This window comes from Macrobrachium rosenbergii, chromosome 37, assembly GCF_040412425.1.
Source record: "Macrobrachium rosenbergii isolate ZJJX-2024 chromosome 37, ASM4041242v1, whole genome shotgun sequence".
NCBI lineage: Eukaryota > Metazoa > Arthropoda > Malacostraca > Decapoda > Palaemonidae > Macrobrachium > Macrobrachium rosenbergii.
In genome coordinates, this window is record NC_089777.1 from 28503880 (window position 1) to 28521536 (window position 17657).

Genomic DNA, 17657 nt, shown 5'->3' on the forward strand with positions numbered 1-17657 from the left:
CTTGCTACCAAGATGACCTACCAGACCTCTATTGTTTTGTTTTGAAGATTCCAACATAGAATTCCTGTAGGGGCCCTTATCAGTCAGCCTTTGCTGTTTTGCTCATGAAACACCAAATCAGTTGCCCATTGTGTCTCCATTGTATGATGGCTGACAAATCGGTCACTATTTTCATGGTTACAGGATACCATGCTAGTTGGTTTATCTAATTCGTAGCATACTATGCCAGTTCCATCATTACTTAAGATATGAGATGCCAAAAACCCTTGTAGTCTTCGGATGTTGCAAAGGGACATCTACATCTCCTTTCTTCATCATCTCATCTACTTGTGGAACATCCAAAATTTTCCTTATGGTGTCGTTTCTCACACTACCCTGACATCCAACTCTATATCCTACTATAGGCTATTTACTGCAGATTCAATTGACGAGATCCAATCAGCATTAACTTTGCATCCACCTCGATCATAGGTAATTCCAACTAGTTTTACATTTTTTAACAGAAATAACCATAGTGAAGCAAGACCTTCCATAACGCTGACCTGTGGACGCTGTCAAGTGCCTTCTCACAATCAAAAAAGGTCATCAATACATGTGACGAATATTTTCCAGAACTTGTACAGTGGAATACTTGCGTTGATCTGAGGCTGATTTTTGAAAGAGAATGACATAGTTTCGACAGAATTTCCATCCGGGATTGACTGCAGATAATACGTTCAAAACGAATGAGGAATTCCAACATGAAGCACTGTCTCATTACTAGCGCACAATGTGAAATCATCCTTAAAATCACAGACCCCGAAAACGTATCGTGCCATAAACGAGTGATAATACAATGCAGCCAGCCAATATAAACCAAACTACGCCAAATGAATGCTTAGCACGATCTCCGGATTAACAATAAATATCCCTCTAAATGGAACCAGGTCAGTGCAGACTGAAGGCGCCGTCCGAAAGTGGCGGGACGCGTGAAATAACTTCAAGGCAAGCAAATGGAAAGCACTGGGACAACTTCCCGGAGAAACCCGAAGTATTGCTAGAAAAAGGACTGAACCGTATAATGAGAAAAATAATTCTCGAGCTACCGTGTTTTCAATTTAGAATGCATCCATAATGTATTTTTCTGGATACACGATTCTCTCTCTCTCTCTGCGTATGTATGAATTTATGGGTGCCTATTTATCTATCTATCTATCTATCTATCTATCTATCTATCTATCTATCTATCTATCTATATATATATATATATATATTTATATAATATATATGTATATAGTTATATATGATATATAGAAGATTAACTCATTATTTCTACTTTATTCCCCTTTGTTATGAGAAAAAGTTAAAATTTCTGTCTCTCTCTAAGCACACACACACACACACACACACACACACACACACACACATATATATATATATATATATATATATATATATATATATATATATATATATATATATATATATTATATTTATATTTATATTTATATATATATATATATATATATATATATATTATATTTATATTTATATTTATATATATATATATATATATATATATATATATATATATATATATATATATATATATATATATATATATGCATATTTTCAACTAAATATGAGCGTAAACAAATACAAGAAAACACAGGAAAAAGAATAAGCACACATAAAATCCATAATTTCTATTAGGTGTCGCATCTTCATGCTCATATATATTCCACATATATATTCCACATATTTCCTCCAATACCAGAGTGATCTTTGACGTGAAACCGGAGACCTCTTGTCAACAGACAGCAACATTACCTTCACGAACTTTTGTAATCATGTAATTAACCAGACATACTATTTACACTCCACGCTGTTCAAATTACCTGACTCCACTCTCTTTTTACATTCCACGCTCTTCAAATTACCTGACTCCACTCTCTTTTAGTTGGTTAAGAGGATGCTTCCATAACAGAACAGAGAAGGAAGTGCTTCACAATATTAGAACAGAGTAGGATGACTTCATAAGCAAAAGGACGAAATGTTTCCCCCTCTCTTCCATACATAATTACACTTGACTGAAGTGGAAGGAATATGGATACATAACAAAAGTTTCACCAACAAAAGGTCAAAGGCGAACCCGTCTTTTTCATGTTGGTAACGGATCCTGTACTTTACAAGAGGTCGTCTAACGAACATTACTTAGCACTGACTCCTAATAGAACCACTCTGAGTCTGTGTGTGTGTACTTAAGGTTGTCTAACAGTTTCCAAATCATTAAGTCATAGGGGAAGAACAGCAGATGCCCTGGATTTACAGTAGACACTGAGGATCTTAAACTAGCCTACTAAAACCGTTGGGAATTATTTTTACAAGAATACAATTTCTTTACCCAATTATAAATTCTATTTGCTTCCCCAAGGACTTTTGTTGAAGGCTTGAAGTTCAATTGTGAGGTAAGAGAACGGTCACTTAATACTTCGTCGTGTTCCCAGTGGTATAGCCACGCACCATTGTTTCCACGAGACTAGATAGTAACTGGGAATACACTAACTGACTAAAGCCACCGATATAACAACAGCTAAGAGTAGCACATAACAAAAAGGTTTTATAACGAGATCCAGCAAATTAATAAGAATATAAGCGAATCTAATCGGTCAGTGACAATCGTACAATCAGACATACAGTGCTGATCAGTAACTCCCAGGACACGCCTTTTTACTATGTTTTACACTGCAGTCACTGCAAGTAACATGATTACCTCGGGGTGAAGAAGAGTGAAGCTCAAATTTATCACTGTTCTAGTGAGAATAGACGCCGAATACACAAACTTTAATTAGGCTAAAAAAAAAAAGCTTTCATGCATTCACATGGACTATTACATAAGTTTTCCATGGCGCTTGCGGTTATAATATAATTTCACAGTTCAATATTCTTCTCCCTTCCTGGTTATTCAAGTGCTTTGTTTCACTCTTCAAATCTCTCCTAATCGTTCGTGGAAAGGGAATGACTTTAACTACACATACCTTAAGCCTCTTAAACACTGTTGTATCTCTCGTTATTAAAAATCGCACATATATACATAAACGCATAATACATACTCCTGAGTATATAATATACATAAATACACAGACGACATTATATGTTTCAGTAATACAAATGAAATACAGATTCGTGTGAAGGTACGGGTACCACTTTAAATGCCGTTTTATTTCATCAGTACGATCCCTCTATTTCTGCTTTGTCCATCTCAATATCTTTGTGTAAACTTTGTGAGAAATGACGACGGGTATCTGTGTGAGTGTGAGTGTGAGTGTGAGGGTGGGGGTGGAGGTGGGGGCGGCGAGGAGATAGTCCCTTACCTTCCCCCCCACCCCCCCTTCATGTTGGCTGTCCCTATATGAGACGAACACCTTTAAATATTATACGACAGAGGTCGACCCATCTGCATACACTGAATCCACACTCCTAAATATATTGATGTCCTCCCGCTCTCTCTCTCTCTCTCTCTCTCTCTCTCTCTCTCTCTCTCTCTCTCTCTCTCTCTCTGTATGTATGTATGTATACTACACAAACATAACATACTTTTATATACATACATATATACATGTATAAATATATAATACATATAAGTATATATATAAAATATATAGACATATATACCATATACATAATATTCTTCACTTTTATCACGATAGATTCCATGTGAAAGTTATGGAATGTAAATATTTTTAAGTGGAAAAATCAAACATGGTAGTAATTCTCACCTAACCCCTCTTATGAACAGATTACACTAGCAGCAAGATATCAGACTTTCCGACAGGCATGGGTCTATGCTTGATTGCCTTCATCCAAACACAGATTGATGTAATCCTTTGTCTCAACCTCCAGATCTCTTGCAAGCGCTCGCTAGCCTTAAAGGATGCCATTCTAACAAGAAACAACTGCCTCTATATACCCAATATATCTAATTCATCTAGTACGAAATACTTCCATTTACTTCTTAATCAAGCGACATTTGTTTTAATAATCACGTAAAAACAACCGTCATTTTTCTGACATCTTCTTCTTCTTCTTTTAACGTGCTACCAGAAATATTCACTCGCAAGATACAATAACAAAAACATCAAAGAATGGTTCTACTTAATATACGTTTTTCTTGCACCTCAAAGATTTCAGTTTCAAAGGTCAGACTTGTCTACCTTATAAGTCTAACTTTTCTGCAGAAGCATGATAAGTCTTCCGTTTCAAATGTGTAGCTTAAGTTTTCAATGTGTATACTTTCCGTTTTCTAAATGTCTCGTACGTGATCTTCAATTTAAAATAAAACTAAACCTAGAAAGTTGAATGTAAAGAATTTTCGGAATTACACGCAGTCTCGAGGCTGTCGAAATAACATGAAGTTCAAACTTAATGAAATACCACTTCTATGTCTAAATTACAGTGTGCACGCGAAACGTGTGTTAAATGTCACTGTTAATAGAATTTACTCTGATTTATTATCATTACCTGTCTGTCTCGAGGTTCTAAAATATTACGACTCCCAGTATATACCATTTTATTATTTGTGTGTGTGTTTCTATTCATTCTTATATCATTCACGTGGCTTTTTTCAACGTATTTTTTTTTATTAAGCATTGACAGTCTTCCATGTTTACTCCTTTAAATCAAGATGTATTATAAATATTACTCAATACAGCACTGACTTCCTGTTATTTCATTAGTCAATGCAGTAATTAACAGTGATTATACACCATTCGTATTTAACAAAGTTTAATTCAACTATTAAGACACCCTTCAAAGAAATAAAAACAAGAAAAAACATATAAAAGACATTTTAATTTTCTACTCTTAATCAACGACAGTTACACAAGCAGCAAGGAGAGATTCATTTTCTACTTAACAATCAGGGTAAAGTCTTAGAGGTTCGCAAATATCTTGAGAAGCTATTAGAGCACACATCAGCCCAATAATTAATAACCATCTTTTTTATTACCTGTATTATTATTATTATTATTATTATTAATATTATTATTATTATTATTATTATTATTAGTAGACACACATCAGCCCAATAATTATTCTTTTTATTACCTTATTATTATTATTATTATTAATTATTATTATTATTTTGTAAAAGCATATTTATCACTTGTAACGGAGCAAAATAGTCGTGTTCTGTGTGAGCTAATATGAAATACTTCACGATATTTGTCACGAATTAGTATTCAGATATTTCATTATTATTTTAAGTTTGAAACATTTCCCTTACAAAAATTTTATTAAAATTCCGTTATCTGAATATCTGCAGACTATGTTAATTTCATTTAATAAATACGAAGTGTAAATTTCAAAATATATCAATACTTCGCAGCTCTCTCTCTCTCTCTCTCTCTCTCTCTCTCTCTCTCTCTCTCTCTCTGAAAGATTGTTTGTTCCGGAATACTGATTTCTGACTATTAAATCCGATAGTGGGAAGACTCTGCCTGTAAATGGGACACACAAATGAAAACAAGACGTTTGTTACAAGCGAGGCTCTGTTAACAATAGTAATGTTTACCCTCTATACGATTTAAGTCTATATCAATGAAAACGGAATAGGTGGTTTGTTAAAGAAAGTGGAACACGGGTAACTACGGCATGTTATTGTCGGGGGGGCCCTTATAATCCAAACATGTATGTTGCCTCCTGTTAGCCACGGGCTATTCACTTTTACATTAAAAAAAATTGCATTGTTATTGTTAAACATTATTTTTTTGCTTTAGACTTCAAATGGGAGTAAGAGAACTAGCTGGAAGAATGAGTTAACGTAGTAACATACAAATATAACATTTTAATTTCCAGGAAGTCATTTAAAATATTTTCTTCCAACCTCCAAACGCACTGCACAAAAAAATACACTAATTTTACGTACCGCCAAAATTACCGTACGCATTCTTGGGTACATTAATAAGGGTATAATATACATGTCAACGTGTGTAGGTACCTCCACATGTCTGGAAGTTCATATGAGGTTAATACTTAAATACTCGTTTACAGGAAATGCTTGGTACCGACTGTTGTTTTATTTACTTTCTTAGGCAACCTGTGTTAGGGTAAACAGAGTAATAGTAATTGGGGAGCATAAAAAATTAAGAAGGATTAAATTAAGACTTGTGATTTAGATGTTAACGATTGTAAAAAGAGAACAAAAATATGACAGTTGTTTTAACGGTATTCTACTGTGACACAGAAGTGTACAGAGAAGGTATGGTGGGGTAGTAATAGTGAAACTGGGTGGCTGATCAGTGTATGCAAGATATGTCCCTATAAAGGAATGGTTCCAGAAAACTGGGGTGAGTGCACAATCGTTCCGCTGTATAGCATAAGTGACAAAGCTGACGGTTAAAACTGTAAGGCATAAAAGGTAAATAAGAATCACTTTAACGTGACGTTGCTCTGTATACGCAGAGTTTGAGAGTAAAGGGATCACGCTGCTGGTAAAGTACAAAAACCATTATTAACTTACGAAGTTAATAATGAAGGTCGTAAATGTAGGTGTTCGGTTTTGGTTTTATCTCAGCCAATTTTACCTCCTAATTTTCACTAGGCCTTCCACATTTTGAATACACTATTTTATCTGGCTGCCGAATCAAAAAAATAATATTGAGTTCTTAACTCTCGGGACACAGGGTTACTTTTAAGCCATTCAACCATAAAATCGAAAATAAAGAAGTGGTGGACGAGAAGGGGGAGAGAGAGAGAGAGAGAGAGAGAGAGAGAGAGAGAGAGAGAGAGAGAGAGAGACTCCTATCATTTCAAAGCATAGCATCCTGTGGTGAGCGTTTTCGAGATCTTAAACGTTCATCTAGTTAAATCCGAGAAATATTTTACTTTGCTTGACAGGGATTAGACCCTTAAAAAAAAGACGAGAGTTTCTGGACGTTAAATGCTTGCAAATTAGAGTCCAACTCTTGCAGAACCTGCTTCTTGAATATTCATGCCCAACTTTTCTAACGTGCGACAACACTCTACTTCTTGGAAAAATCCTGCCTCCACTTAGGATTTTTTAGGCTTGGGTGGAAAATGTGTCAGAGAATTGTGGAATTAGAGAGAAGTGATTTAAAAATAAACTTGGGCAATTTGATTACCTCTCAAACCGTTATCCTCGTGGGAAGTTTTTTTTATAATCTGAATAAAAAAACGAAAACAAAAGGGAAATTTTCTATAATCCAAGAAAAACATTGGATAGCTTATATATATATATATATATATATATATATATATATATATATATATATATATATATATATATATATATATATATATATATATATATATATATATATATATATATATATACATATACATATACTAGCTAACCAATCCGGCACTGCCTGGGAAAACTCTGAATGACAACTGATAAACTTTCTCTCTCTCTCCAACTCTCCCTCACTCTTTCCCTCTTTCTCCTCCCTAACACCCCTCTACTCTCTCTCTCTCTCTCACTCTCTCCCGTTCCTATTAAGATAGTTGCTTCAATTACAATGACCAACATTTTTGACATTTTATATTTCACTCCTTCTCACCCGCCATTCCTATCGGGGCTGAACTTGGACTTAAAGGTCGTCGGGGTGTCACTATTCATCTCAGCAATTTCAAAAACTATGAATTAGACACTAATATCTGTCAATTTTGACATTTTATTTTTACCCTTCTCAACCCCCTCCCTACTGGGGCTGAACTTGGACTTGAAGGGCATCGGGAGTGTTCCTATTCATCTCAGCGACCTCGAAAACTATGGATTAGACACTAATATGTCATTTTTTACACTTTATTTTTCACCCCTTCGCACAACCCACCCCCTTCCTATTGGGGCTGAATTTGGACTTGAAGGGTATCAGTAGTGTCACTATTCATCTCAGCAATCTCGAAAACTATGGATTAGATGCTAACATTTGTCATTTTTAGCATTTATTTTTCACCCTTTTCACCCCCCCCCCTTCCTATTGGGGCTGAACTTGGATTTATAGGGCATTGTGAGTATCATTATTCATCTCAACGACCTCTAAAACTATGGATCAGACACTAAAATCTATCGTTTTTACATGTTACCCCCTTCCCACCCCCACCCCTGTTGCAGGCAGTGATTGTCTTACCCCAACAGTATTCTTTTCCATACAATAAGTCATATGTATACTCAGTTTGGCTGAAATTGCTCAATGCGTTTCAGAGTTATGCTGGAACACACACACACACACACACACACACATGGGATGGAATATAGAGTTTAGGCCAAAGGCCAAGCACTGGGACCTATGAGGTCATTCAGCACTGGAAAGGAAATTGAGGGTAGATAGGTATGAAATGTGTAACAGGAGGAAATCCTAGCAGCTGCACTATGAAATAATTGTTAGGAGAGAGCGGATAGCAAGATGAAAGAAAGATAATATGAATGGAGGTACAGTAAAAGGAACGAAAAGGGTTGCAGCTAGGGGCCGAAGGGACTCTTTTTAAACAAAAAACGAGCATAGCGTGTATTTGTCTCTGATGAAGCTGGTTTTGGTGAGACAGCCGTGTGATTTTTCATGCGTGATTTGAACATACAACTACTTTTCAAGCTGATTTCTATTGGGCGGAGGCAAGTTTGGCTATATAACAAAAATATTAGCGTTTACTTACGTCACTCCTCATTTATTATGCAAATCAATTCCAGCCTCCATTAGTGTCTCTCGGACGAACAACCTATTGGAACAAAGAAAATATAATCAAACTACAAACCAAAAGAAAAGATAGAAGGGACATTGATTTCTTACCACATACAAACTAAAAAATTAATTTTTAATCTCGTAGGTTGTAACACTTACCTTTACAATCTCAGGGATTGTTTATAAAAATAAGTGCTGTTGGGAATGTTATCAATGAAAACATCGTTGATAAGTGTACCGTTTTAATACTAATCCAGAAGTCTCTCCATATGGTATTCAGTACATTTATGGGCAGGATATTTTTTTTTCAAACTTTCCGTTTTTAACTCCTCAACCCATTGGATATTTTTTTTCAAATTATCCGTTTTTAACTCCTAAACCCATTGGATATTTTTTTTTTCAAATTATCCGTTTTTAACTACTAAACCCATTAGATATTTTTTCAAATTTTCCGTTTTTAACTCCTAAACCCATTAGATATTTTTTTTCATATTCTCCTTTTTTTCAAATTCTCCTTAAGTTTCATTTCCTCTCTTACACACTATATACACTATACACGTACTTTAAAAAAACCAAGTCTTCACTTTTTCCTTCTCTTTCACACACACAAACAAACATTTAACACAACACGCCCATTAAATGTGAAGACGACCATTATTACGCAAAATAAAACAAATTAAAAAGGAAATGAATTGGAACCAAATCTCTCTCTCTCTCTCTCTCTCTCTCTCTCTCTCTCTCTCTCTCTCTCTCTCTCTCGCAACGCCATTAGTTCTCATCCGACGAATTTATCGCGAATGGAAACAGCCAGTCGCGTCGAGCAATCCTGAATAGGATGTACGAAATATCACTGTAATACAAACGTCAGAGCCACTAAATCCTTTTTTTTTTTTTTTGTGACGACTACCCTTCGCAAATCCTATAAAAGTAAGGTCAAAAGCGCCAGATGTATTTCATAGGCTTTAAGCCAGGAAAAGTTTTTTGCATGCAATTTTTGCTTATTTATTTTGAATTTTATTTAAATAAATTTTCTATGGAGTCTACTTATGCTAAAAATATTTTCATTTTATTGCGTGTTTTTTATACTGTTTTTTTTATGCAAGTTTTGTTTGTTTATTTTGTATTTCATTTAAACATATTTTCTATTGGTCTACTAATAATAAAAACATTTTCGCATTAATGCTTGTTTTTTTGTAATGTTTTTGCACGTAATTTTTGCTTATTCATTTTTAATTTATCTAAATAAATGTTCTACTGTGTCTACTAACGGTAAAAAAAAATTTCACATTAATGCTTGTTTTTTATACCGTTCTTTGCATGCAATTTTTGCTTATTCATAAAGTAAATTTTCTAAAGAGTCTACTAATGCAGAGCCTACTAATGCTAAAAATATTTTCACAAATATGCTTGTTTTTTATCATGTTTTTTGCATATAACTTATGCTTATTTATTTCGTATTTCATTAGAATAAATTTTCTAAAGAGTCTACCGATGCAAAAAAATATATATTTTCATATTAATGAGTGTTTTTTATACTGTACTTGCCATGATTTATTCAGCTATTAAAATGATCCAAGTTTTAATTCATACAATAAACGTAAATATTCATGTTTTATTAAAGCTATTCGAATTATTCACGCGGTAAATTATCCGATGAATTATTCATCAATATTAAAATGAACTACCGTCATCAGCTGAATTACTGATCCCAATGATTCATAATGCATTCGAATAGTTTCATCCCAATCCATTTCTAATAAGTCAACTCAGGTCAATCCCCCGAAACGGTCCGCCCACCATTTTGGTGGTCCGGCCGCCCTCTCTCCCGCCCTTCCTTCCTTCCCCTTGAAATATCCGAACGAGACATCGCCCGAATTACGTCGGGTGGGCCAAATCCAGCGGGCGAAATTGGCATCGACGTGCCCAGCGAGGGGAAAGGCCTCCTTTAACTGACCTCCTTTCGCGGCCGGGATTACCGTCGTCTTCTGGGGCACTCTTAAAGGAGAACGCTGTCTCTCCTTTTCTTCAGCCTAACTGCGGCGGTACTGATGAGACGTGACGCTTACTTTCAAACACAAACTTCTGAATAAACTCAGGCTGCATATTGTGCTCATGAAAAACAAGTAAAAAATGCGCCGAAATTTTTTCGGCGCAGTCGAGTTTTCTGTACAGCGCTACAGCGTATAATCAAGGTCACCGATGACAGATCTATCTTTCGGTGCTCTCGGTATAATGCTGTATGAGCCAAGGCCCATGAAACTTCAACCACGGCCCGGTGGTGGCCTATCCTATATCGTTGCCAGAAGCACGATTACGGCTAACTTTGCCTTTAAATAAAATAAAAGCTACCGAGATTAGAGGGCTGCAATTTGGTATGTTTGATGACTGGAGGGTGGATGATCAACATACCAATTTGCAACCCTCAAGCCTCTGTAGTTTTTAAGACCTGAGGGCCGACAGACGAAAGTGCGGACGGACAGACAAAGCCGGCACAATAGTTTTCATTTACAGAAAACTAAAATGACAGTAAACAATTGTAGATAGGTATAAGACATATGCTGGATTAAAAAGGATATCGAGTTAATTTATCAGAAGGATCCAAAAATTAAATTAATAAATAAACAAATTAATTAATTAATTAACTAAATGAAATAGTCGCACAGAATGGATAAAGAGAACTAGGACGAATACTATTTTTTGCTTTGGTTTTCGTGAGAAAAATTAAACGCCGCATACGCCTATTAGGTGTTAAGAAAGACAATAAATAGATTTTCAAGATTATAATAAAATTTTAAAGATTATAATAAAATGTAACTTTATATGAATAGTTTTGGATCTGTTAGTTCTTCAAATTCACTAGTAAAAAAATTACAAATTATTGGAACTATAAAATAATTAAGAAATCTTTAGTTAATATGCCCCTATGTACGAATTACACGCTAATCAACATCACTATTGCTATTATTAATCATAATATCACTACAATTTTATGAAAATGGAAAAATGAGAATGACAAGAGACTCGCATAAGAAGCATCCACAAATGGAATGGCTTATATAAGAAGAGTTGGAAAACTGAAAGAAGAATCTCTAATAATTAATAGCTATGAAACAATACTAGATTTCTCTACCATAGAAAAACTACTCCAAATTGAAAAAATAACAACTAACCAACACATGTCATCTTCGCTAAAGCGATCTCTCTCTCTCTCTCTCTCTCTCTCTCTCTCTCTCTCTCTCTCTCTCTCTCTCTCTCTCTCTCTCTCTCCATCTGGCCTTGGCCCACTTGCGTCGACTAAGTCTTTATGTGCTATAACACGAAGCTTTAATGTCCTGGCCTTCCAGACTGGAAGGAAAAAAAGCCAACAATGGAGATTCACATGACGCCGAGTGGATAAGACGTCACAAAAGGGGGGGAAAAATCACCTACTTTTCTCTGTTTCTTTTGTTGTTTTATTAAGTAATAATAATAATAATAATAATAATAATAATAATAATAATAATAATAATAATAATAATAATAATAATATTACTACTTTTCTCTGTTGTTGCTGTTATTTATACTAATATAATAATAATAATAATAATAATAATTATTATTATTATTATTATTATTATTATTATTATTATTATTATTATTTAGAGGATGAACCCGATTCAAAAGGAACAGGCCTAAAAGGTCCAATGACTTGAGGTTGAAGCTTCCAAAGAATATGGTTTTCATTTGAAAGAAATTACAGAGATAATAGGGAATACACACAGAACAGATCATTTATTACAAAAAAACATAAGAAAATAAACAAAGCTGTAAATAAACTGTTATAAGTACAAAAAGAATTGTTTTCGGCAGTAATGTACTGCATCTTCCCTTGAGGTTCGAATTGCACAACCCAACTGTTTAGAATTTTTAATTTTTATTATGGCTGATTTTGTTTTCATCACTATCACTGCTATTGTTCAGTTACTATCATCAATGCTCCTTTCGATTCTTGAGTGATTCTTTCACTTGAATAAACAAAAGCTCTTCAAATTATGCCTGAAGAAGTTCAAGATCATACAGCCTTTTAAATTCTTTCCAAGTGGGTTTCACTTCCAGCTGATATAAGCTGTTTTACCAGTTCCCTATTCACAAGATTTTTGTATCTGTAATGATTACGAAGTCAGTATACTGCGGGGTTCATATCAACAACAGGCAAACACACGACAAACAACCCACGAATAAACAGATAAGCTTTCGGAATACAATACAACAACAAAAGTTGTTTCCATGTTTTTCTAAACCTGTGTGCAATGTAAACCTGCTCCCCCTCCCCCTTTTTTCCTGTTGCTCTTTCGACAAAAATAAGGTAGGCTCTCTCTCTCTCTCTCTCTCTCTCTCTCTCTCTCTCTCTCTCTCTCTCTCTCTCTCTCTCCGCTCAAAAGATTTCAACAGTTTTCGTACAAACCACCTTCGTAACTGTCTGTTTACTAAAATTTCAAGTTGTTTTACAAACAGTTCAACATTGTCTCCATTACGATGATTTCGCAATCTTCTCGCAGAACTCTCTCTCTCTCTCTCTCTCTCTCTCTCTCTCTCTCTCTCTCTCTCTCTCTCTCTCTCTCTCTCCACTAAAATGATTTAAGCAGTTTTCGTAAAAAAAGAAGCATTGATTTTTCATTAGCTCTAAAATGAATAAATTTGGAATCAAGCAAATCTCAAGAGAATTAGATAGTTGGAGAGGATTGATATTTACAGTGAATATCAATATCACTTTATGACTAAAATGTTTAATTACTTTGTGAACAATAAATGTCTCAGATATCAATTTGGGTTATTATCTTTAATCAGATTAAATTAACCCCTTTGGTATTCATTTTATGAAGTTACAAGTTTAAACTATAATGTAGGACGTATGCAGCAAGGGCACAGTCAAAAAAATAAATAAACACGTATATAAATAAATAGCTTTAAATTTAACCTCTTTAGGAAACATCATTCAAATTAAATTTCTCGGCCCTCCCCAAAAAATAAACATATACAAATAAATAGCTTTAAATTTAATCTCTTTAGGAAACATCATTCAAATTAAATTTCTCGGCCCTCCCCAAAAAATAAACATATATAAATAAATTGCTTTAAATTTAACATCTCTACGAAACAAATCAATTAATATCCTGCCATTCAAATTAAATTTCTCGGCCCTCCCCTCTGCCACGGGGCATAAAGTTTTCACGGGCCGGATGTGCAAAAATAACTGCGAAACATTTTCGACAAAATAGATTTGGCTCCCCCATTAAAGTCTGAACTCCGAAGCTGCACCGCCCGCAGAATTTCGCCGGATCGCTGTTTTCAGATTCGGGTTGCAACAGCCAATGCTGATCTCCGGATTTGGGACTTCACGGAGGGAATATATTATGTGCGATGCATTTCAGACAAAATACTGAGTGCCATGTCAAGAGGTTTCCCAAACCTCGAGTTTAGTACTCATGATTAATTCTCGATTCACAAAAAAAAAAAAAGACAAAACCCCACCGCCAGAACTCTTCTCGTTAACGACAGACACATTCTGAAGTGATGCTGAAGGAGTTAGTAATTATTCTATTTTGAAGCATGAAGGCCCATCTATATGTCTCTACACACACACATGCATATATATATATATATATATATATATATATATATATATATATATATATATATATATATATATATATACACATACACACACATACATACATATATATATATTATATATATATATACATTACGCACACACACACACACACATATATATTATATACATACACACACACACACACACATATATATATATATATATATATATATATATATATATATATATATATATATATATATATAAAGTGATTCAATACCACTAACTGCCATAAATGCCCATATCCCATTACATACATTTCAAGAGTTCCAAGCTCCTAGCAATTCCCGCCGAAAACCGTAATTCACTTGTAATAAACATCAAACCATTGAATCAAGCAAATAAGCGTAATTTCACCTCATTTTAGGTCACTACTTTTGTGCTAGATTTCTTCTCTTGACATACCAAGACCGTTTTTCTTAATCTGAGTAACGAAGACTTACTATTTTTTTCAGTAAATGGGATCACTGTATCTCATTTCTTGAAAGTTCTCATCACAGTTTCATGCCCCTCTTCTTTGTAAGTTTATACTTTTCATTGCGCTTCATTGAGCTCAAGTATTACTTAGTGATTCAAAGCAATTTCGCTCGGGAATAACAAATCATATGACTCTGTGACTCCATAGCGTGATTCAACGAAAATAATCTTGCGTCCCTCGGGAACAGGCGCCACTATTCCGCATTCCGGCTTCTTTTTCCTATTCTATTTCGGAGCCTCACTTGGTAATTGTAGCAAGACTTCCGTCTCGCCATAATGCATTCGTGATTCCTCCTGATAGAAAAATATAATGCCCTCTCTCTCTCTCTTTCTCTCTCTCTCATACACACACACACACAAAACACACACGTATACACACACAAGCACACATACACGAAAACATTCATACACAAACGTATATGGAAATCAAAACTGTGGATTCTCCTTAGAGGGAATACGAAACACAAGTGTTGAAATGAAATGAAATACGTAAAAATGGAATACAAAATCAATATATCTCAGTGGTAAAAGGAAACGATTTTATCAGGGCGCAGCTCTTGCAGACCACCCGCGTTCCTGTTGCAACTGCAGTAATTCAGGCTATTCTTGCACTACCAGTTCCCGGGACCAAAGTTAATAACAAAGGAGTGCAAAGGAAGGAATTCTGGTACGTTTTAAATATTGAAACAGAGGAGGGACAAAGACAATTCTTGAACTAGAAAGTGTCTCAATCTATATTTAAGTAAGCCATACCAAAGTGTTCAATTTGTACATTTTGTGATTTTCTAAATGTTGCATTTTTATTTTCTAAATGTATTACATTTTGTTATTTTCTAAATGTATTATATTTTATTATTTTCTAACCCTATTCAGTAGATTAGTCAGTCAAGGTGCAACACTTACAATGAACCAAACTACGTTAATCGTTAAGCAAGGTTCTTACTAATATGGTTTGTACGGAGTTACAATTTTAAGAAGAAAAAGTAATCAACTTATAAAACCAAATCTAAGCTCAAGACTAACGCTTATCACAAAACTACGAGGAAGCAAACACATTTATGGACTATTTTCCTCACAAAAAGAAACATGAAAATCACCCGCAGTTCTGGACTATTTTCCACAAAGGTAAAAAAACTGAAAATCAAAGACAAAATGTAAATGTATTTTTGGAAGTGACCAAAATCACGAAAACAGCATTTATGCCCAAATACAGGAAAGGAGGAGACCCAATATCCGAGATGGCAGGAGTGACGGAGGACCGACCCAAGGACATTCGTGCTGCCCAGCTGGTCACGAACGCACGCACGTTAAGCTTAATAACGCTCATGCAAAGGAGATATTATTATTTTCTTGCATTTATCGGCGTCATTCTGATCTCTTTCGGTAATGTTTTCTAGTATAATTTTGCTGTATGTATCTTTTAGTAGTATCTCGTTTCTTGATTTCATATCCCTAAGCGATTTATTTTTTAAAATGACAATTAACATTACTTCGTAAATAACTGTCTCATGCTTTTCACTTATGTTTCATTCTTTATTATCCACTGTCTTAGTATGAATAAAAACGTCATAAGAACTGTGTGTGTGTGTGTGTGTTCATTTTTTATGAAGACCATAAAAACACTTCTTTGAGCGTTTTAATAACCTCTGAGTTTAGTGTGATTCTCTTAATATATTAGGAATTGCTGCTGTTTTTAGACACATTAACAATTTCTTTGCATGTGCAGTACTAACACAAAATCACACACACTAGGTATATATATATTATATATACTCGTATATGTGTGTGTGTGCATATATATAATAATATATATATCAGTTAAAGTTAAAGTCCTCCTGGGCCTCGCAAGGCTCACAGGACCGGAGCTGAACTCCGGTTTCTTAAGTCGACAGCCAATGGGGGAGAAGCCCCATTGCCTAAGAAACATGGCCAGTGTGTCGCTAGGCCCACTGTTTAACCCCGCAGCCCGAGGGCTGGTACCCATTTTTTTATTAACACTCTCGAGTTTTCAGACCGCTAGGTTGGCGGACCACCGAGTTTAGTTTGACTATTATTAGGTTCGATCTGGACCTAAAGTCTACCAACGTCACCAAACATAATCAATGCCAGGACATTCACTACAGAACTCAAGAGCCATGTATGAGCGGCAATGGGAAACCATGAGGCCCAAAAGGCCTAGAAATACTTTAAATTATTATTTCTTAATGCCCGTAGGACAAATTATGCCATAAAACCAGAGAGAAGTTTCTATGAAAAACGCAATGCCTCCACTTTGAGCCTGAAGTCATCTTGGGTCATTTTTAGATCACCTAATCTGTTTCGTTTCCCATAATACCAACCTCTGAAATTCTCTTCCTCTCCCTATCTCCTTTATTCAGAGTTATAATTCTTAATACTCGCCCTATTTCTACTTTCTTCAGATTTAAATCTTAATACTCTTCCTATTTCTCCTTTCTTCAGGCCCTATTTCTACTTTCTTCAGATTTAAATCTTAATACTCTCCCTATTTCTCCTTTCTTCAGAGTTAAATCTTAACGCTCTCCCTATTTCTCCTTTCTTCAGAGTTAAATTTTAAACGTTTTCCTTTTTCCTCACGAGCTGATGCATGTAAGGACATAAAGAAGAAGATCCACAGTCTCATCTTGAAATAATACGAACATGAAAGGACCTGAATCTTCTTGCCAGCCCTACGGGAATCTTGAATGAGTCAGATATCTAATTAAACTGTAATCTAAATCAACTAACTGGTTGGCAAGGGGAAGAACTAAGCTTTAATTACCAATGATGAAAAAAGTGCCGCATTACAAACCATTAAAGAATTCATTTACATTACAGGGAACGCTTTAACA

At 34.9% G+C, this 17657-nt stretch overlaps 1 long non-coding RNA gene across 3 annotated transcripts in view; it reads right to left on the minus strand.

Moving 5' to 3' along the window:
* The window catches only part of LOC136825148 (uncharacterized), a 396665-nt gene that overhangs the window by 121761 nt on the left and 257247 nt on the right, over positions 1-17657 (minus strand). For all 3 annotated transcript variants that reach the window (XR_010849260.1, XR_010849259.1, XR_010849261.1), the window contains exon 5: positions 8653-8715. This is a non-coding gene — a long non-coding RNA (uncharacterized lncRNA). The remainder of the gene's footprint in view (positions 1-8652; positions 8716-17657) is intronic.